The sequence below is a fragment of the Chelonia mydas genome, chromosome 6 (assembly GCF_015237465.2).
Source record: "Chelonia mydas isolate rCheMyd1 chromosome 6, rCheMyd1.pri.v2, whole genome shotgun sequence".
NCBI lineage: Eukaryota > Metazoa > Chordata > Testudines > Cheloniidae > Chelonia > Chelonia mydas.
In genome coordinates, this window is record NC_051246.2 from 117,867,844 (window position 1) to 117,890,515 (window position 22,672).

The window sequence follows — 22,672 nt, forward strand, 5'->3', positions numbered from 1 at the left end:
GTTGTTCTAAGTCAGCCATAAAAATGTTGGCATACTGTGGGGCCATGTGGGTACCCATAGCAGTGCCGCTGATCTGAAGGTATACATTGTCCCCAAATGTAAAATAGTTATGGGTAAGGACAAAGTCACAAAGTTCACCCACCAGGTTAGCCGTGACATTATCGGGAATAGTGTTCTTGACGGCTTGTAGTCCATCTTTGTGTGGAATGTTGGTGTAGAGGGCTTCTACATCCATAGTGGCCAGGATGGTGTTATCAGGAAGATCACCGATGGATTGTAGTTTCCTCAGGAAGTCAGTGGTGTCTCGAAGGTAGCTGGGAATGCTGGTAGTGTAGGGCCTGAGGAGGGAGTCTACATAGCCAGACAATCCTGCTGTCAGGGTTCCAATGCCTGAGATGATGGGGCGCCCAGGATTTCCAGGTTTATGGATCTTGGGTAGTAGATAGAATATCCCAGGTCGGGGTTCCAGGGGTGTGTCTGTGCGGATTTGATCTTGTGCTTTTTCAGGGAGTTTCTTGAGCAAATGCTGTAGTTTCTTTTGGTAACTCTCAGTGGGATCAGAGGGTAATGGCTTGTAGAAAGTGGTGTTGGAGAGCTGCCGAGCAGCCTCTTGTTCATATTCCGACCTATTCATGATGACAACAGCACCTCCTTTGTCAGCCTTTTTGATTATGATGTCAGAATTGTTTCTGAAGCAGCTAGCAGCAGGTCCGGCTCCTAGGCATGAGGGCCAGGGGGCTCTGTGCGCTGCTCCCACCCCGAGCACCGGCTCCGCACACCTATTGGCCAGTTCCCGGCCAATGGGAGCTGTGGGGTGGTGCCTGCAGGTGAGAGCCGTGCAGAGCCACTTGTGCACCTCCGCCTAGGAACCGGACCTGCTGCTGGCTGCTTCTTGGGTGCAGCGCAGTCTGTGGTGCCAGGACAGGCAGGAAGCCTGCCTTTGCAACCCGGCTGCACCACTGACTAGGAACCACCAGAGGTAAGCCCATGCCCCAACCCCACATCCCAATTCCCTGCCCCAGTGCTGAGCTCCCCACCTCAAACCCAGAGCCCACTCCTGCACCCCAAACCCTTCATCCCTGGCCCCACCCCAGAACCTGCACCACCAGCCCAGAGCCTTGACCCCCTCCCACACCCCAACCCTCTGCCCCAGCCCAGCACCCCCTCCCACACCCTGAACCCCCAATTCCCGGCCCCACCCCACAGCCCTCACTCCAATCCTCTGCCCCAGCCCTGAGCCCCTCCCATACCCCAAGCCCCTCATCCCCAGCTCCGTTGGGTCGTGGGCATCAACAATTTTCTTCGACTGTGTCACCAAGAAAAAAGTTTGAAAACCAATGCTCTAGGGCTCTTGTTATCTCATTGGGGCTCTGGATTGTCGTAGGAAGAGGGCCTGAAACAGAAGCCCTTGTATCAGAGGCCTGGTATGAGGCCTGAGGCCTGGGCTAAGTAGTGGTCAAAGCTTTGCTAATATAAAGCAAAGTCAGGCTGTGAACTAGAGGCAGGCCCATGCCACAGAACCTGGCAAGAACAAGGCTGATATTGCAAAAACACACATTCCTAAATAGTGCTAGGCACAAGAACATACAGGCAAACACATTTCAGAAGGATGGTACCTGAACACCTCAATACCAACACATTTCCCAAAGATAACAGGAAGACGCTGACTAATCTTAAAGATAAGGTCAGTGTTAGGGGGCTTATTCCTTCACCCACTTACTTCCCTGGTCCTTCTCGCATGAACAGAGAGCAACAATACCCGAAGTTCAAAGGTGCAAACAATTCAATGTTTATTGGGGTGAACTTCCAGCAAGCATGATTCCAGTTTCCTTCCTTAGTGTCCCCCTTCCTAGCTCTGATGCCACAGAGCCTTACACCTGTGTCCCTGCCCTTAGCCAAACATGATTCCAATTTACTTACCCCCATTCCCTGTTCCCATTTCCCCCTTTAGCCAAACATGATTCCAATTTCCCCATTCCCTGTTCCCATTTCCCCTCGCCACACCCACCCACTCACTCACTTCCTGATTGACTGCAGACTATATAGTAAAACTTGAGTTCTGCTTAGCTATACCTTAACCAATCATTTTACTGAAATTTAACTAACCAATCCTAACATATTGTAACATGACTATGTAACCAATTATATCCCACCACCTTAATTAGTTTATACCCAGCAAAATTAATTATACAGTAGACAGAAACAATCACAGAACCAGACAGAGATTATACAGACAAACAATAGCAAAGTGGGAACTATAATGATAAAACAATACAGAAGTGAGGATTTCACATCCCAGCTATTGATAAGTGAGTTCTTGCCAGACAGGATGCTATCAAACTAAGTTTCCTTTTACATCTTCGAGGCACTTCCCTTTCTCTGGAGGTGATAGGCATTATCAGGACAGGAGTGTATTCCTAACAGCCCAATAGCACCTTCTTTCAATGTGACTAGTTTGGAATGTGAGGATGTGACCGGTCGCTTCCCAGCTTATGGCTGCCTCTGTTGCTTAGCCAAAGGCCTTAGCCTAAGAACAGGGCCTCAGACTGTCACAGTAAGAGAAGGACCTTACACTGGCAGACAGTGATTTTGATTCTTTCTTTTATACCTCTAGAACTAGCCAAGTGATAAGAATACACCTAAATTCTTAGAGTATGGGCCTTTACAGACAGGCCTGAATATCTATATCCTAACAGTCAGGATGACAGTGTGATGGATAGAAATGTTTTGATCAGACCAACATGTACAAGGTAATGGGTGGCACCTAGATACGTCAGAGGGTGGTACCTAGACATGTCAGATGGGGCAACACATGACTTGTTTGTATCAGTGTATAAAGAAGTATCTCAGAGGGAGTGTCTTTGGTTGGCCTAGGGGATAATGAAAAGTCCCGCCATTAACTGAGCTAGTCCATTGCAATGGGCATACATGTATTAATGTACCTTTAACCATTGAGCCAGGACATTAGGACTGTGCTTCGTTGACAATAAACCTGACCAAGTGCCTTCCCGATGAACCAAGTCTTTGGTTATTGGGTAGTTCGATCAAGGTCTGCTGTGCCAACTATCTGCGTAGAGCTGGGACAGCACGCAGCCAAACATCTAACAACAAGCATAAATGAAATTATATTTGTTTTCCCACCTAGTCAGGATTTAACTTTTATTGGGACTCCCCTCAATTCCTGGATGGGACTTATCTTTCTACTTCAGCACCATATTTTGGAGTTGCAGAAAATAGTCCATGAAGTAAGGAATCAGCTGTCAGCTCTGGCTCAAGTATACTGTCATAATGTTTTTGCAACTTAGGTATGAGGCCTCTTCAATTTACCTAAATTCTCAGGCCCACCCTGGACTTCACAGCCTCAGTGTGACACTGTATAATCCAGACTCAGTAAAATACTGAATTGGTGGTTCCACCTCTAGAATATTTTCAAGGGATTTTTGGCGCGGGCTGAGGGATGTGCTAGCCGCCGCTTCCCGCAGCTCCCATTGGCCTGGAACGTGGCCAGTGGGAGCTGCAATCGGCCGAACCTGTGGACGCAACAGGTAAACAAACTGGCCTGGTCTGCCAGGGTAAGCCCCCTGGCGGGCCGCAGGCCAAAGGTTGCCGATCCCTGGGTTAAGGTATAGCTAAGCAAGACTCAAGTTTCACTATATAAAATGGGGTCCAAAAGGAAGTTATTTGGGAACCAACTCCAGGACACTGCTCCAAGATTAGAGCTGCCAGACCTCAACAACCTGCCAAAGACACTGTGCAGAAGCTGAAGTCCCCCAGGTGACCTGATCCTGACTGGCCATCAAGAAAAGTTCATCTGTCTTATTGGGAATGGTGAGCATTCTATGTTTATTGTGTGCATTCTGTTTTGGTGATTGTTAATAGATGGAGATTAAGTAGGATATTAAGGTAGGATACTGAGTAAGGCTCTTTGACTGGTAAAAGACCCCGCAAACCCGCAAAAGATTAAGCTCTGAGTCCACAGGGAATATGCATTTGCACAGAGGAGTAGAGCCCAGAGCCTGGAGGAACAGAGCCCGGTGCCCACAGAGAGAGAAAGTTAGGTGCCTTTTACCTGGAGCCCTAGGAACTGGGAAAGGGTGGGGGTGCCCAAATTAACTGGGTTAGACATTGAGCCCTAGGAACTATGTAGAGGTGGAAGCCTTGAGCCCTAGTAACTAGGTAGAGGTGGGATGTCCTGGAGTGTGAAAGTGAGAGAGAAATTTTATAGAATCATAGAATATCAGGTTTGGAAGGGCCCTCAGGAGGTCATCTAGTCCAACCCCCTGCTCAGAGCAGGACCAATCCCCAATTTTTGCCCCAGATCCCTAAATGGCCCCCTCAAGGATTGAACTCACAATCCTGGATTTAGCCAATGCTCAAACCACTGAGTTATCCCTGTAACAGCCAGTGTAAGACGGTGGAAAAACTTAGCAGGAAAAACAAACATACATGTTCAGCAAGTGGTTTTTCTTAGTGTGGCTCTCAGCTGAAAAGCGATTTTGTAAAAATGGCATTGTGGGGTTGCCTGTTTATTAGCTGACAATTTCCAGGTTAAACATACCCAGTTTAAAGAAAATCTTTTATTTATCCGCCAACCCTGCACCTCACCTTTGGGTCTCACATTCTTTCCATCTCATGCATGTCACCCTTTGTCTTCAGTTTAAGCCCTCAGTTACATCCATTCACCTATGGTGAGGGACAGAATCTCTGTGTACCCTTCCTAATATATCTGTTTCCTATATTTGTAAAACTACACTGGAATTCAATTAATTATTCTGTGACGCATTATTGTCATCTCCTAGACTTGGTCTTGATATCTATTTTGGGAGAGCAAGGATTCAATATGTTTAAGTGAGACTACTCCCTGCAGTTGTCTACTGATAGGTGATGGCCATAAATGGAGAATTGCAGAGGCAATTTCATAATGGAGAAAGGAAAAGTACAAATATATTGCTTCTGTGGATCCACACTGACCCCTTCTTCCTCCCTTCTTTTGAGTTTCTTTTACTGTAATTGTTTAGAAGAGTTGGTGAGGAACTGAGAAGCATTAGATGGGGTCCCTTTTTTTAACTGAGGACATAATGTCAGGTCAGTGCATCTGCACCCCAAGCAGTTACACTGTTGTGAATGGTTCTGGGACTTGCTTGCATTGTGGCTTTATTGACATTAATTTATAATATACTCCCCTTCGTGTACTTTGTGCACAAGGGGAACATAGGCTCCTGTGTTACATCTCATCTCAGTTTATTTTCATCTCATTTTCTCAACATTCCTGGAGAGCTGGTAACTGTTGAGTTCAGGAGCTGTAAATGCTGTAGCTCAGATTCGAATTATGCCTTTCCATACATATATAACTTCTATTTTAAATCTTCTTAATAACTACAAGTAAAATATATTTACTTCAAGACATTCTTCTAATTTATATTTTAAAAAATCTTTATAATAGAGGCCTGACCTCTGACCTCATGTAATGTTATGTTTCTGGTTGCTTACCTGGTGTGCCTTTATTCCAGCCAGTTATCTGGTACACTAAGTCCTTAATGCAAACTGAAGTCATCTGGATTCAAGGTTTTTCGTTATTATCCCCAGAATTATAGGTTTGGCTCCCAGCTGAGATCACAAATGCTGATCTTTTAAAATGCAGTTTACAGAGATGCATTTTAATGCGGCTCTTAATAGTTGTTTAGGATTTATGGTGCCCCCTTAGATTTATATTTTTGTAAAAGGCTCCTACAGAAATGCACACGTTACACCATTTCCTGCCAGGTGCTCATTGTCAAATATGGAGACGTGGTTTCATTACAGCATTTTCTTTTGCAGCAATCTGACTACTAGCCGCCCCTCAGGGGCCAGACTCAGGCCCGTGGCTACCCCCAGGCTGCCACAGAGAGAGGTAGGCAGCTTCAGGGAGAGCTGGAGGAGGCACATCACCACACCAGACCTGATCTTAGTCCGTGGGGGGCTGTGTCCAAGCTTAGCAGTGGGCGGAGAGACAACTATGCCTCAGCCATGCTTCCGAGGCTGGCTGCTATGGAGGGGAAGCGCTGCTGCACCGCCAGGGGGCTCTGGCAGCAGGGTCAGTGCTGCTGGCAGGGTACCCGGTGGAGCCTCTGTACAGGGTCCCCCAGTGGCGCGAGGGCTGCTAAGGGCAGGACAAGCGCGGCGAAACCAGCCCTGAGGGGAAAATAGCGCGCCACGAGCGCTTCCTAATGGCGCCCGGCGCCCGAGCAAATCAACCTATTCCTCAACGGTAGCACTGTGGTACCCATAGCCCCGCCCCTAAATGTGACTCTGTCTCTCATTGGACAATCCGCTTTCTCCATGCGGCCAATCATCTTAGAGCACTGCCTCCAACACCTGGGGTTGGGATTTGAATCATCTCGTCATACTGATTAGGGGGCAAGCGACCGAGGGGCCTGCCAGGGGCAAATGAGGCGCGTGCCGAGGGGGAGGGAGGTGGTAGCGGCGGCGGTCATTCTCGCGCTCTCTCTCTCTCTCTCCGCCCCTCTCCGGGGAGCCTGCCAGGAGAAAGGGAGGGTAGCGCTGAGTCGAGCCTCCGGTCCGGGGCGGGAGGTTGGGTGGCCCGAGCCCGAGCCTGACCCTGACCCGCTCCTCAGACACCGCTGGGGGGCAATAGACGCTCCTCAGCACCAGCAGACTCTGCGCCCGCCCTGGGGAGGGAAGCCAGTGAGGGCCCCCTCCCTTAGCCCCCCCAGAAAGCCAGGGGGAAGCCGGTGAGCCCCCCCCCCAGAAAGCCCGGGGCTCCCTTAGCCCCTGGGAGAGCCCAGTGGGGGAAAGCCGGTGAGCCCCCCCCCCATAGCTCCTCGGAGAGCCGCGGGGGGGGGAACCGGTGAGCCCCCCCCAGCTCCTCGGAGAGCCGCGGGGGGGGGGAACCGGTGACCCCCCCCCATAGCTCCTCGGAGAGCCTCGGGGAAGCCGGTGAGTCCCCCCCATAGCTCCTCGGAGAGCCGCGGGGGGGGAGCCGGTGAGTGCCCCCCCCTTCAGACTCTCGGAAAGCCTAGGGCCCCCTCAGTCCCTTGGAAAGCTTGGGGGGGGCAGGGAAGCCGGTGAGGGGCCTCCTCAGCCCGTTGGAAAACGGGATGGGTGTTATGTGCCCTCTTCAGAAAGCAGGGAGGGGTCCAGGGCTTAGACCTTATACTGCCTTTTGTGGGGGCTGTGTTTGGAGCTGCACATCAGCCGAGGGTGGTGCGGTGACCCTGGAGGAACAGTATATAAGCAAGCAGGCCACCACAGTGCTGTGAGAGAAATCTCAGTAGCACGAAAAACTGCTCAGAGCAGGGCTAATTGTTTGCCTTGGTTTGGACATTGTCTGCACTTGCTGTCAAACCGTTTTCAGCACCATTTCAGCTGCATATGTTAACACCTGCTGTCCGCAATGGGGGAACTTCCCTAGTTTGACCCAGAGGCTATAGCAGGATTGTGTGGAATGAGGGTAAAGCTGGATCCATGAAATGGGACTGTAAAGTAACAGGATTTGTGAGAACCCAAGTATGAGTCAATATTTCAGTCTCCCCAGCAGGAATGGTCTTAATGCTGAGCTGCCAAGAGTCACATATAAAGATGTGCAACAGAACAGTTGTAAAATAAGACTTACAGTGACAACAGTTTTCTGTGCCATAGTTGGCAGAAGGATTTATAGTCCTCCTTAGCCTTCCCAGAAGTATCTTTGTAATTTACAGCAGATGAGAAAAATGGACATTAAGTTTAGAAATGTTTTAGTTCATTATTGTACCACTATTCCAAATTCACGTACATTCACCTGAATTTCAGCTAAAAATAATTTGAAGGATCTGTCAGTGGTTAGCACGACTAAAAAACTGACGAGGAAAGATAGGGGATTCAGCACATCAACTAAGTAGCATCTGCTGGCAGGGTTCCTATGAGGTCCCTAAAGACCTCCTCACTATTTTGTATCGTTCCCTTGTACTCCCCTTTGTGTCTGTCTTAATCTGTTTGCTCTTGTTTTATATTTAAATTGTAAGTTCTGAAGCAGAAATTGTCTTTTTGTTCTGTGTTTGTACAGTGCCTAACAAAGTGGGGTCCTGGTCTGTGACTCGGGCTCTGAGGCTCTATTACAAACAGAAACACGAACGGAAATGCTGCTGTTCCCTGTGTCATTTTGGGTGGATGTAGCCTTTCACTCTTATTCAAAGAATATGTGAGCCAGGAAAGACTTTCCTATCTGGAATACTTTCCATTTGTGTTAATGCTAACAGTATTATTACTGATGTCCTTTGAAAACCAAAGACATATTGTAAAGAGTGAGGGCCTGATTCTCATTTACAGTAAGGACCTTATTTTCAAAGGTAGGTATACCTAAAGATGTAGATAGGCACCTAATCAGGTTAGATGGCAGGCACCTAATCAGGTTAGATGGCAGGCACCTAATCAGGTTAGATGGCAGGCACCTAATCAGGTTAGGTGGCAGGCACCTAACCGGTAGAGATGTGTTTGACAATCCCAGTAGGTGCCTATCTGCATCTTTAGGTGCCTGAATACCTCTGAAAATCTGGCCCAAAGGCTGCTTTACATCATTTTACTTGCAGGCCCCTTCATGCTGCCAGAACCGTATAAATATTTTATACATAAGAATCTGACCCTTGTTTTAATGTTCATAAAGTGCTCTAAAAATGAAAAGTGCTAAATAGTTTCATAATATTAAGAACTCATCTACTATGGGGCTTCTGGCTTAATTTCCATCAGCAAAGTTTGCTGTTTGAAAAGACCTGTAACTGGACTTTGCTAAAATAAGTCCAGGTTCTTTATTTTCCTTTAAAGATTAAAAGCACATACTGCAATATTGTCTAATGAGGTTTTTCAGGTACTGTATATGGATTACCAGAAAGGTGTGAGGTGATTAAAAGAGCAAGTTCAAACTAAAGATTAGTTATGTTGGGCTTGTTTCCATTTTTTCTTTAAAGCTAATGTTAGCTTTTAAAGTTTAATTTGTACATCAGTGTCAAGATTTATGCTTCTGGATATATTGATAATTCACATTCCATTGGTATATATGAGAATATTTGGTTTATGCAATCTGGGAGCTCTAATTGCAGTGAACAGCAAGGCTTTGAATTTGTCATGTCAGAAGGGAGGAGGAGGAACTTGTTATGAAGCCTTGCCTTCACTGGGAAAGGAAACATTGAGAGTATCTGTGTAATCTTGTACTGATGAGCTGGCATCATATTGCTTTGTAAGGATTGGTATTTGAGTCCTCTGCTCTGTGGTCTAAGACAAGTGGTGGTGGGCATTGCTGCTAAAGAATCTCTGAAATAAGGAAGGAAAACAAATCCAGAAATGCTGTATGAAAACCCTAGTTACATTTAATGCTGTCTGATGCACAACAGGTTTTCTACTCCTTAAAAGTGTATATCAGGTATGTGCTGAATTAGCTCAAATGTATATTTTTTAAAAAATGTTGTAAAAGCTCTGTGATAAGCACTACGTCTGTGAACAGTAAAATATCTTGAAATTTTTATTCTGTGATATTTCATTTTGAGTTTGTTTTAACAGGTTTAATTCCATTACAAGATTATGCTCTTAAAAATATGATCAGTTTGTGCAGATAAATGATCCTTTAATGCATTATCTCTTCAGAAATTCTTTGAGGATTTCATGGAACATTTGCAATAGTTTGCTATACAGAATACTTAAGATTTTTTTTTTAAACAAAAGTTTTTTACAATGGCACTACTGCAGTGAAACTAAGGTGAATGTTTTCACACAAATTGTGGGAAAATAGACATTTCTGATTTGAGAAACAAATTTCAATTGGCTTTGGATCAGGCCCTTACTGAATTGTGTGGAATTCAAATTCCAGAAGATGTATTGAATCTTATTTTCAAGCTTTGTTCCTACAAAGCTGTGTTTATATACCTGATTACCTCATACTTTAATATGATTAAGATTTCACCATCAGATATCTAATTTATTTTTGTAATATAAAGAGAGAATTTTGTAGTTTGAAAATATTTCCTAATTAGATGAGGGAAATTTTATTTATTAAGGATGTTTTTGAAAATATAAGGTGTTGGAATTGTAATGGGAAATATACTGAAGATAGGAGAGTATATTATCATAGGGCTATATCAAGCCATCATTCTTAAATAGGGCCTCATTCAAATCAAATAATGGTTCTGCCTTTAAAAAAGAGAAAAAAAGGCAATGGAATCATCTGGTCTCTCATTCCCAGACACATTTAATAAAATTCCAAGTTTGTGGGAGGGGGATAAAGCAACTTTACAATAATTTAACTTTGGACTTTTAAAAGTCTTGTAGAGACAGTATTGAGGCTTGGGAAAAAAGTTGCATAAATACTAGACAATAGCCTAAAGAGCAAATAGTTGTTCATGTTATTAAGGAAAGCGTTAAGCAAGGTTGTGAATACACTTAGAAGTAAGTTGTATTTGAATGTGAAATTATACGGAATCAGATTCGGAATTGTTGAGTATACTTATCATTCTTCTCCCTCTCCAGATCACTGAGATTGTAACCATATAGTTCCTCAGGAAAAAATGGATAATGTAGAAGTGTGGTATTTTTTACCGGACCAACAAATACATTTCTGAATGTCCGATACACAGATTTAAAACCCACAATATTTAGTCACTGCTTTCGGGGCTTTCACAAAAGTTCCTCTCAACTGCATTTCATCTATATTATTTATATATATTACCTTGGCATGTAATCTCATCTTTTCTATCCCTTTCCCAATTTGAAGAAAAAATTTAATTTATAGTTACTCTGTTTATGCAAGATTACTTTTTCCTTTAATTTTTAGAATATGGCATGAATCAGTTCTTGATGACTGTATTGTCAGCATCATTGAAGCTCTAGTAACACTACATGTACTTGGACACTTAAAAACTTCCTTAGAGATCTTCAAAGGAGAAATAAAAAATTGGTAATCAGTATGGGATTTAAAAATCCCTGACTCTTGTTTACAATTTGTTGTAGAAACAGGGTGGCTTGCCCTGGGCTGGAGAGCCTGGGGGCTAAGCCAGACCTGATTACAAGAGGAGCCTCACCTGATGGGAATCAGGTGATTTAATATAAAAGGCAGCAGGAAGCTGCAGGGGTGTGTTCATTTGAGTAAGGAAGTAGGATGAAAGGGCTGGTGGCTTCGGGTAGAGTTTATTATTGTGGACTTCATGTTTGATTATTTTGTGATTAAGGACTTTGACTGCATTTAGTATTAAACTGTCCCCAGAAAGGGGTGCTGTACGCCACAACAAAGACTCTGCAGTGCTTAAGGGGCCCATAAGAGGGGGGAGGCTAGAGGCAGGGCACTGCGAAACCACCCCTGGCCAAGAGGAGGCATTCAGGTGGCAGCTACTGCTAACAAGCAATCTCTCTTAACCAGTTTGAATTTCAAGATCAATGTTAATGCTTGAAATTCCAAGCAGTTATGGAGAAGATGGATTTAAAATTGCCATGAGTGTCTTAATTCATTTGTTCACCAGTAATTTCATAATTTTGAAGATGAACATTGATTTTCAGTTTTGCAGAGGGGAAATAACTGAAGTCTTCAGCAGAACAACCCTAAAAAATTTCACTTGTCTGGGTGGCATTATTCCCATCTACAAATGTGAGCTTCTGTATGCATATTTTAGTGATTAATATTCTTATAATATGTTAATGGTGTGTGAAAATATACATTTAAACTGTTGAAAAGCAATTTTACTGTGGATGGTTTAAAAGAAATAATGTTCACCTTTACACCATGTGCATTTAAATTTCAGCTCTGTTTTGTTTTTAATTCTGGCTTTGGAATACCCTTATTCTCCCTTCCTAAGTATGTACAAGTAAGAGGGGCTTACCGCAGAGAGGGATGATGATCCTCAAGCATGCAAAGTTTTTACATTACTTCAGTTTCCCCATGTTCCTCTTCCATATTACACATCTGTGTCTGCAGCACGCTTCTGTTATCGGCAGGAAGTGTCCACAGAGAAAAATCTGCTGATCCGTTCCTCCAGAGAGAGCAATCATCAAGCCCAAAAAACAGAAATCCCAAAGTAACTCTTTAGATCATGTTGTGTTAAGACTGAACTGTTGTTCTACTCTGTAGTTTAACTTCTTAGCAAACTGGGCTAATCTATGGGGTGAAATCCCACTGAATCAATGACACAATTCCCACTGACTTCAATCTGGTCAGGATTTTACCCATTATTTTGTTAGATTTGTTTTCCTGGTAGGGTTTGTTAGTGCTGTAGATTTGGTACTGCACATGGCTGTCCAATAACTTTGAAAGTCTGCCAAGTTTTTATTCAATCTGTTAAATATGGGTAATATTAGACACTATATTCAATTTAAAATTATATATGGTACTATGTGTTACATACATATAAAACATAGTTGCTTAGTAATTTCTTATTTGTATAGTCAAGTGGAAGCAATACTTGGATTTTCATGTGACTAAATGGTTTGGAAAAAGATGATACAAGGTTTCAAAAGTAGGTATTAAAATGGGGTATTTTTTTTGTCTTGCTGAGAACAGTGATATAAATAAATCAAGGTATTTGCAAAATGGGCATATTTCAAGTTACAAGTCTTTTTTTAGAAAATAACATTACATAGCTTTACTTTAAAAGTAATTTGGGTGAAATTGGAAGAAAATTTTGGCAAAGTTTATTAAGTCTTGAAATTTTTAGTGCTTCAGTTGTATATATTTTGCTATGAAAGTGTTAAAGTATTTGCAATAGACGAGTACACTGAAATAAATTACATTTGAAATACGAAATAAAACTACACACATTTTTCCAATTGACATGAAATGTAAATGTTTTATATTTTTATTGCAACACTTAGATATTGTTTGCTTTTTGTAGTTAGGGCTAAGGCAACCCTTTGTATTTAAAAGCCCCATTTTGTGGACATTTTACATAAAAACCTAAAGTGAGTTGTGTGCTTCTAGTATGTAATTTACACACACCGGGTATGCTTCCTTCCAGAAAGACGGTGCACCTTCAGAAGCTTGGCAGTCACATGAAAAGGCATGAGGTTGGTGCACAGCTTCAAAAAGGTGCAGCAGTATTGCAGAAAGATTGGTAGTGATTGAACAGGGCATCTTGCCTTTAATATTTTTGTCTTGCACAGACAGAAGCTTTGAACTATTCTAATATAACAATGTTGAATATCTTTTAAGAGGCCAAGGCTCTAGGCGTTAATTGCTTAATAAAATAAGTACAGTAATAAAATTAGTAGAAATGTTTTAAGATTATTCACAAGATAATCTGAAATGGTTTGTTGTTTTTATTTGTAGCAGTGAAGACCGAAAATAATACAAACCCTTCTCAAAGTGTCTGGGGGTGGTGTGTGTGTGTTTTGTTTGTTTGTTTTTAAGGAGGAGGGCATTTCCTTGATGGTATGGAGAGCGAAAGAGGTACAGTGCTGTTCTTAATTCACCATCCTGAAACAAGGAAATATAAATCTAGCATAGAAGCCAGTTCATCTGTAACTAGGGAAGGATCATAAGGATCTACTGTAGGATCATAAGGGCATGTTTTAAATTAACTAACTTTTAAAATGCCTCAAGCAGCTACAGTTAATCTGAGTCTGAATGTTGATAGACATCCAAAGATCTCTAAGGTAGTACCTCTGCGGATAGAATCTGAGCATACACACACCATTCCGAACTTAAATTGGAAAAATGTTCGTTTGAAAGGGTAAAGTTTTTTTTCTAAAATTAAAAGAAATTTTTTACTAGGATTGCTGGACGAGCATGAAACAGAGGTAACAGAAGAATGATTCCTGGGTTTAAGGTCAATATGATCCAAGCCCATGACCAAAAGCTGCTGTATCCTCCTGATGTCTGAGTGTCCCACGTCTAATTAGCCATGAAGGGGAGCAATTCTGGGCCCATTGAAGTCAATGGCAAAATTCCCATTGACTTAAGTGGGGCCAGAATTTAATCTTAGGACGTTTTGGACCTATTGGGCCAGATCCTGAGCTGCTATAAATTGGCATATCTTTATTGAAGTTAATAGAATTACACAAACTTATGCTATCTGAGGATGAGTCCCGTGGTATCTAGCCAGTTAAGTTATTTATAGACTGTCACCAAAGTAGGTAGGCTTTCACCGGTGTTTAGGGCCTGGTTCATTGTCTATTGAAGTCAATGAAGGATCTTTCCACTGGCTTCAATAGGTTTTGAACTAGTTCTTAAACTCTCTACTTACTGATGGCACTGGTGAGAAGCTGAGGACAGGGGAGTATCTCTCCAGTCTTGCCTGGTCACCCTGGCTCTGGTGGTCTTAAACTTTGAGAGAGAGGACAGCAGGGGCTACAGTGCCACCTCTTTTCCCTCCCTGGGACCTTATGTTTTTTTTTTTCATGTGTTGAAATATATTTTTCCTCTACAGCACTTTAATAATGTCTGTCTAGTGTCACTAACAACATTGCTTATGTTGGTTTTATGTGAATACAATTTTGTACACTTGATTTACTAGATAGCTTTGTACATGGGGAATGATTCTCTGTTCCTGATCTGTTTTTCTCATTTACAAATATTGTATAGCTTACAACTATACTAATACTATACAACTTTATATTTTTATATGGCTAAACAAAGGACATGATATAGTCAACAAAATCCGGCCCCTGTGCCAGTTTGTGGCTACCTACTATCAGTCTTGCTTCAGCTGCTCCCAGCAGGGAGTGAAGTTGGTATTGCTATAACTGTTCATCCACTGGAAGTTAACATACTGTTATGATCTTGTAGGGATCTCCCTGAAGTTGCCAGTGCCCCCTGTAACTCCAAGGCCAGATATTTTATGTCAAAATACTTTTTATTCCCTTATAGCAAATTGCAATCTAGCTTTTCCATTTGGCTAAATATTTTCTTCATTATGATCCTGACACTTTCAGATATTAGGGTGCTCAGCCTCTTACAGGATTGGATCTGAAATCTGAAAAGGTTATCTTCATTCTTGCTTTTCACTTTCTGAAAAAATTTTCCTTGAAAATTAGTTTTTTCATTAGATACCCAAGGAAGTTTAGGTGTAACAAACCTATGCATTTAGGGAGTGCCAGGAGAATGAGGCATGTAATGTTGCTTTCTTAATGAGTGATTTGTGTTATAAAACAACCAGTAAGTAGCGGTCCCATACTATGCATAAAGAGTGACTCTCATAAGAACATGAGAACTGCCGTACTGTGTCAGATCAATGGAGTGGTGGGGAGTGTACACAGCAAGGCATCCACCCTGTCTTCCCATCCTGGCTTCTGGTAGTCCAAGATTTAGGGTTGCCCTGGCAGTGGGGTTGCATCCCTGACCATCTTGATTCGTACCCATTGATTGACCTATCTTCCATGAACTTATCTAGTTCTTTTTTGAGCCCAGGTATACTCTTGGCCTTCACAATATCCCATGCCAATGAATTCCACAAGTTAATTGTGCATTGTGTGAAAAAGTATTTTGTCTTGTTTGTATTAAACCTGTTGCCTATTAATATCATCAGGTGACCCAGGGTTTTTGTATCGTGGGAAAGGATAATTAACACTCCCCACAAGTCATGATTTTATAGATCTCTATCATATCTCCCATTAATCTTCTCTTTTCTAAGATGTACAGTCCTAATTTTTGTAGACTCCTTGTATGGAAGCCGTTCCATACCCTTGATCATCTTTGTTGCCCTTCTCTGAACCTTTTTCAGTTCCACTGTATACTTTTTGAGATGGGGAAATCAGAACTGGACACAGTATTCAAGGTGTGGCCACACCATAGGTTTATATAGGGGCATTATGATATTTGCTGTTTTATTTTCTACCCCTTTCCTGATAGCCTTTGTGACCACTGCTGCATATTGTGGCTAGTTCTCTGAAAACTTGAGATCAGTGATGCCAAGATCTCTCTCTCTGGAGTGGCAATAGCTAAATTAGAACCAGTCATTTTATATGTGTAGCTGGGATTATTTTTTCCAACGTGCATTACTTTGCATTTATCAGGGTTGAATTTCATCTACCATTTTGTTGCCCAGTCACCCAGTTTTGTGAGATACCTTTGTAACTCTTCTCAGTCAGCTTTGAAAGTAATCATCTTGAGCAATTTTGTACCATCTACAAACTTTTGCCACTTCACTGTTCACTCTCTTTTCCAAATCATTAATGAATATGTTGAACAGTACAAGTCCAAGTGCTGATCCTTGGGAGTACCCATCTCCATTGTGGAAACTGAAAATTTATTCCTACCCTGTTCTATTCTTGACTCTGGTTTCTACTAGTTTGCCTATTACTGGGTTAGGCTCACCAGCCTGTAATTGCCAGGATCACCTCTGGAGTCCTTTTTAAAACATTGGCATTACATTACTACTTTCTAGTCATTTGGTACAGAGGCTTGTTTCAGCAATGGGTTACTTTACCACAGTTAGTAGTTCTGCAATTTCATATTTGAGTTCCTTCAGAACTCTTGGGTGAATTACTATCTGGTTCTGGTGACATACTACTGTATAAATATCAATTTGTTCTAAAACCTCTTCTGTTGACATGTCAATGTGGGAGAATACTTTTAGATTTCTTACCCAAAAAGGATAGGTCTGATGTTCCTCTACTGATGATCACCTTTTCGGAGGATTGTTTAGCTTATCATCACTGCATGATACACCACATTTTAATTCAGCAAAATAATACATCTAGGATTTATTGCAAGATAATTTTTAAACGTCTTAAGCTGTGTGATAGTGGAATGTACATTTACTGGCTCAGCAAGGGAAAAAAGTGACTCTCTTACTATAGGTAGAAGGGAGTTAAATTTGAGGTGGGGGGGGGGAAGGTCATCTTAGTCCTGTGTGGCTGAGACATTCTTCATTCAAAGTGTCTGACTTGTCAAGAAAATAATGAGCATCTTGTGACTTATCCTGATACGTCAGCCATCAAGGTTATCTGTCACTCCATTGTTTGGTTACAAAGTTGTTGCATATTCTAGGAAAAGTTGTATAGTCATTGTTTCTGTTTCAGGCTCCAGGTAGTAAAGAAAACATGTATTTTCACTCTGATAATTCCAAAATTGAAAAAATTGACTGTTTAAATTAGCTGCCTAGTATAAAACATTTTTTAAAAAACTCTTGACAGGTAATTTGCAATAAGCAGCAATTTTCAGTTGCATGTAGGTGCATATATTTTAGTTTGTTTAGATAGTTTAATTATTTACTTGTGTACGTATTTGACCATGACATTTGAATCAATTCTCTGCTTGCTCTGCAGTATATTGGACAGTGAATATCCAAGATACAGATGGTTGAAAATATAGAGCTATTTAAGGACCAGAAACCTATTTTGTTGTGGGGACAACATTAAAAACTTCGACAATGTTTCTGCATAGTCTCAGATACCAATGCCATCCTTTGGTTTGGAAGTCAATGGAATTGTGAATTCTGCACTCAGTGTCTTAGATTAATGAATGGTAAGTAATACTCAAGGAATCAGATATTTTTTTGTTTACTTTTCTTAAAAAATGTTTCTTCAGTTGTGTGGTATTTAGCTAAATCAAATTGGCCTCAGTGGATAGAAGCATTCAATCCCAAACCCCAATTTCTGTGTGTCTGGTACAGTCCAGTACTCTGAATTGGGGCTGTCAAGTGATTAAAACAATTAATTAATTGCATGATTAATCACATTGTTAATAATATAATACCATTTATTTAAATATTTTTGGATGTTTTCCACATTTTCAAATATATTTCAATTATAACACAGAGTACCAAATGTACAGTGCTCACTTTATATTTTTGATTACAAATATTTGCACTGTAAAAAACAAGATAGTATTTTTCAATTTGCCTTATACAAATACTGTAGTGCAATCTCTATCATGAAATTTGAACTTACAAATGTAGAATTAGGTACAAAAATAACTTCATTTAAAAATAAAACAATGTAACGCTTTAGAGCCTACAAGTCCTACTTCTTGTTCAATCAATTGCTTAGACAAACAAGTTTGTTTACATTTTCAGGAGATAATGCTGCCTGCTTCTTGTTCACAATGTCATGGGAAAGTGAGAACAGGTGTTCGCATGGCACTGTTGTAGCTGGTGTTGCAAGATATTTAGATGCCAGATGTGCTAAAGATTCATATGTCCCTTGATACTTCAAACACCATTCCAGAGGATGTGTCCATGCTGATGACACGTTCCGCTCGATAACAATCCAAAGCAGTGCGGACCAATGCATGTTCATTTTCATCATCGGAGTCAAATGCCACCAGCAGAAGGTTGATTTTCTTTTTTGGTGGTTTGGGTTCTGTAGTTTGCGCATCGGAGTGTTGCTCTTTTAAGACTTCTGAAAGTATGCTCCATGCCTCATCCCTCTCAGATTTTGGAAGATACTTCAGATTTTTAAACCTTGGGTCGAGTGCTGTAGCTATCTTTAGAACTCATAGATTGGTACCTTCTTTGCGTTTTGTCAAATCTGCGGTGAAAGTGTTCTCATCTCATGTTGTTCATCTTAAGTTATCATCCAAGACTATTATAACATGAAATATATGGCGGAATGCGGGTAAAATAGAGCCGGAGACATACAATTCTCCTTCAAGGAGATCAGTCACAATTTTTTTTCTTTTTTTATCAAGCGTCATCAGCATGGAACCATGTCCTCTGGAATGGTGGCTGAAGCATGAAGGGGCATACAAATGTTTAGCATATCTGGCATGTAGATACCTTACAATGCCAGCTACCAAAGTCCCATGTGAATGCCTGTTCTCACTTTCTGTTTACATTGTAAATAAGAAGCAGGTAGCAGTATCTCCCGTAAATGTAAACAAACTTGTTTTGTCTTAGCAATTGGCTGAACAAGAAGTAGGACTGAGTCGACTTGTAGGCTCTAAAGTTTTGCATTGTTCGGTTTTTGAATGCAGTTATGTAACAAAAAAAAATCTCCATTTTTAAGTTGCATGTTCACGTTAAAGAGATTGCACTACAATACTTGTATGTGGTGAATTTGAAAAATACTGTTTCTTTTGTTTATAATTTTTACAGTGCAAATATTTGTAATAAAAAATAATAAAGTGAGCAGTGTACACTTTGTATTCTGTGTTGTAATAGAAATCAATATATTTGAAAATATAGAAAAACATCCAAAATATTTAATAAATTCCAATTGTTCTGTTGTTTAAGAGTATGATTAAAACTGCGATTAATCACAATTTTTAAAATCACGATTAATTTTTTTGAGTTAATCATGTGAGTTAACTGCGACTAATCAACAGCCCTACTCGGAATTTAAATTGGATTTAAACTATTGACATGCAAGTTGAATCTCTCTAGATTTTTTCTGGTACTATTTATTTATTTATTTTTACAATCCGTTTCTCTGGGGAGGAAAAAGGTTGGTCAGGAGTTAAGGAATGTGTCTTATCATGCATCTTTAATGTGATTAGTACTAATATATAAAAAATAAAGTGAGAAAGCCATAGTCTCTGAGGAAACTATACCAAGACAGGATCAGTTTGTAGCTGTTTTCATCACAACCTGTGAGTGGACCCAGCCAGTGGGTCCCATGAGCTCCCATGTCCAACTGAATTTGGATAGAGGATCTCTAGTCATTAGTTTCTAGTTTTGGAGCCCTATGGTACACTCAGATCTCTGGCCTGACTGTCTTCTGTGGGATGTGGGGCTTGGCAGTCCAGCTTCCCGAAACCCATTCTTCTGACCTCCCAAGCCCCCTTTCCCCCCCAGCTCCTTACACATACTCCCACCAATTATATTATACCAAGAATTATACCAAGGCTGTGGGCACTCTGGCTTCTAGTTTAACCCCTTTGGGGAAAACCAGGTACACAGGTTCAGCAATGGAATTTATCAACTACAGTAACATTACTCTTTAAAAAAAAAAATGAAGGTGTTAGTTCTTTGGAAATAACAAAAGTCCAGAGATGCAACTACACCTGTTTTTGAAGGGGTGGGACCAATGTCTGTTAGTGTTCCAGGCTGGGCAGAGTCTCTCTCTCCTGCAAGTCCTTCTTACATATGGTGATGGTTGGCTGCCCTGCACAGAGCAGCATCCCATTTTTAAGTAGAGTCTGTGTCTCCTTGCCATGTACTCCACTGGGATGCTCCAGCACTACCCTAGTCATGCTTGTGCCTTCCCCCAGTGGTTCTCTGTGTAGAAAACCCTTTATGCCAGGAGGATAGTAGTTGGGAGGCACTCAAAGTTGATGGCAGAGCACATCAAGTGTTATGCTCTAACTGCCCAGTGTGGATGCTGCTGGAATGAAGCGAAAGGTACCTAGCTCATGTTAATGTAGTCCTGTCTGAAGCAGAAATACATAGGACAAACTAGGAACAGCTGCGTCTACTTGGGCCATAGAGCGCAACATGTTGATGCACTCTGCAGTTCACCCTCCTATTCCGCACTGCAGTGCAGCATAGTCCTTCAATGAGGTTTCATACGTTTTTCCTGGGTAGGTCTACAGTACATATGCCGGCCATTGGGCATATCTAGGCTTGTACAGTCACAGAGCTAATTTTCCCACATACAGCAGAACGTAGAGGTCATAATTTGATATAGACATATCCCCACTCTCTCACAGTCTGAAAATCAGTATTATTTTAGTTTATGGCGTCCCAAATTATTTGAGTTGGTGAGCCCTTTCCAGACTAAGGTGATTTGCAGCCCCATCCCTAAAGACCTCCAATCCTGGCTATGAGCAGACAAAATTCTGTAACTGTAACCTTATCAGAAATAACTAACTATGAAGTTTCAAATAAATGAAATTTAATTCTAAAAAAAGTACAACTTTTAAAATCCACTTCCCATTCAATGTGATACTCCTCCATCTTGTTGATAAAAGACAAAGGAGGAATTGGTGAAAACACATTCTTAAGTCATTTTTGAGTGATAGGTGATGGAAAGAAAAATGAAGTATTACACCCATAGATGAGAAATATGCTTTGTAGAGAGAAGGTGAAAATGCGTTTGGAAGTTTCATTGCTTCAGCAACTAAAGCTGGGTACTTTCCTCTTTCAAAGACAGCTAAAATCTGCTCAATTTGTGGACAGGGAAAGTCAAGTGCAGGCTCTTGTAATAGGATATGTCTGTTTCTCTTGCAGTGGCCCAAATCAACACCCTGGGTGATGTTGCTGGTGATCCATCTCTTCCCCTTTGTGGATCATCAAAAAAAAAAAAAATCCCACAGCTGAGTCTGAAGTTCCCTGAAATGATAAATTATGAGTCTTTGATGGGTTTCAGCTTGTCTTTCCAGTTTCTTTTAATAGAATCTGAAACAACTGCCCTCTTGCAGGGTCCTAGATCCGGGCCTCTAGCCTGAACCTGTATGTCTGCATTGCAGTTTTAGAACCCTGCAGCTTGAGCCCACGAACCCAAGTCAGCTGACATGGGCCAGCTGTGGGTGTTTTATTGAAGTATAGACATAAGTTCATTAGGATAATTGCTCAGAGGCAGTAGCAAGGTAGACTGTGCGTGACACTCAGTATGAACTGTTGAAGGGTTTGGCAAAGAAATATTGCTAATCCTTCTAGAAATGTGCACTTCTGCTCTAAATTCAGAGTCAATTTAACACTTGAATCACCTCACTTCAATGTAAAACAAGTTGCTGGTGAAGTTACCATAGTAACTCATTGACATATCCATGTCATAACAGAGCAATGCAAAAAAATGAGTACGTACAGAACAACCTTTAAGGAAGCTCATTAATAGCTTCGTGATATACGTGGTATAGATTTTCAGATATTTTCTTAGCATGAAGAGCTTGACAGTGCATTAAATAGTGAAATCATAGGTCTTTAGGGGCCGTGTGACAAGGCAGCAGTTCTTACCTGTCTGGCCTTGGTACAATCCATGCACATTGCAATACAATGTTCCTACTGGGTTGCAGCTCACAATTTTTGGAAACCCTGATCTAGTGGGTCACAGTTTCAGGGTTAACTGTACCTTTGACCACCCCTCCCCCCCACCTGGCCTTCCTCAAGGGCACCCACTTAAAGGTTTCAGGCTTCTTCGCTGTCACCTCTCTTTGGTGGAGAGTTGTCTCTCCCACTCCAGACCAGGAATTTAGGCTTGCAGTCGCTCTTCACCTCACTGTGATTTCCCCAACAGGTCTGATTTGAGATCCAGCACCTGTGGTTAATCTTTCTCCCCAGGGGTTACAACAGTGTAGACCAGTTACCATCCAGCCCTCATAAAGCAAAATACATTTATGCATTACAGGTAAAACTTTTTTTTTCTTTAAAAAGAAGTTCTTATGTGCATGCTAAAATTTTACTAGAGTTCCATCATTCTTATGGTCCCCTAGTAAGCCAAATTTTTTCCAACTCTTCTACAAGGCTTGCCTTCTCCCTGACCCTCTTTGAACTCAGGGCTTTTTGTCTTAAACAGCTTTCTTTTACTCCTGGGGGAATTCTGCATCCCCCCCCCAAAAAAAAATAAAATTCTGCACACAATATTTTAAAATTCTGCATATTTTTGTGTGTCAAAATAATGCAGTATAATCTAGCTAGTTTCAATTATTTTGGTAATTTATTTAAACTACAGTACAATGGATGGAGAATGGGAGTATTGGAGGAAATCACCACACCCTGTCTGTCTAATAGTAATGTAGTTAGTATTTACCCTTTACTTCTAATTATTAGTCAACAAATATATGCAGCCAAATGCTCAGTGTTTCATCATAAGCAACTGAAGAGCAAGTGAGGGCTGGGGCCTCAAA

General features: G+C 41.5%; 1 protein-coding gene across 6 annotated transcripts in view; it reads left to right on the forward strand.

Annotated features, from left to right (window-relative positions):
• The first annotated feature begins 5,770 nt into the window (after positions 1-5,770).
• The window catches only part of ESR2 (estrogen receptor 2), an 87,734-nt gene continuing 70,832 nt past the window's right edge, over positions 5,771-22,672 (forward strand). The window contains exons 1-3 of one of the 6 annotated variants that reach the window (XM_043548477.1): positions 6,347-6,453; positions 13,358-13,396; positions 17,215-17,413. The gene's annotated coding sequence lies outside the window, so the exon portion shown is untranslated. Of the gene's footprint in view, positions 5,891-6,346; positions 6,454-11,096; positions 11,603-12,965; positions 13,015-13,357; positions 13,397-17,214; positions 17,414-22,672 lie in introns of those variants that run through there. The other 5 variants (XM_043548478.1, XM_043548476.1, XM_043548475.1 and 2 more) reach the window with 5 other exon arrangements.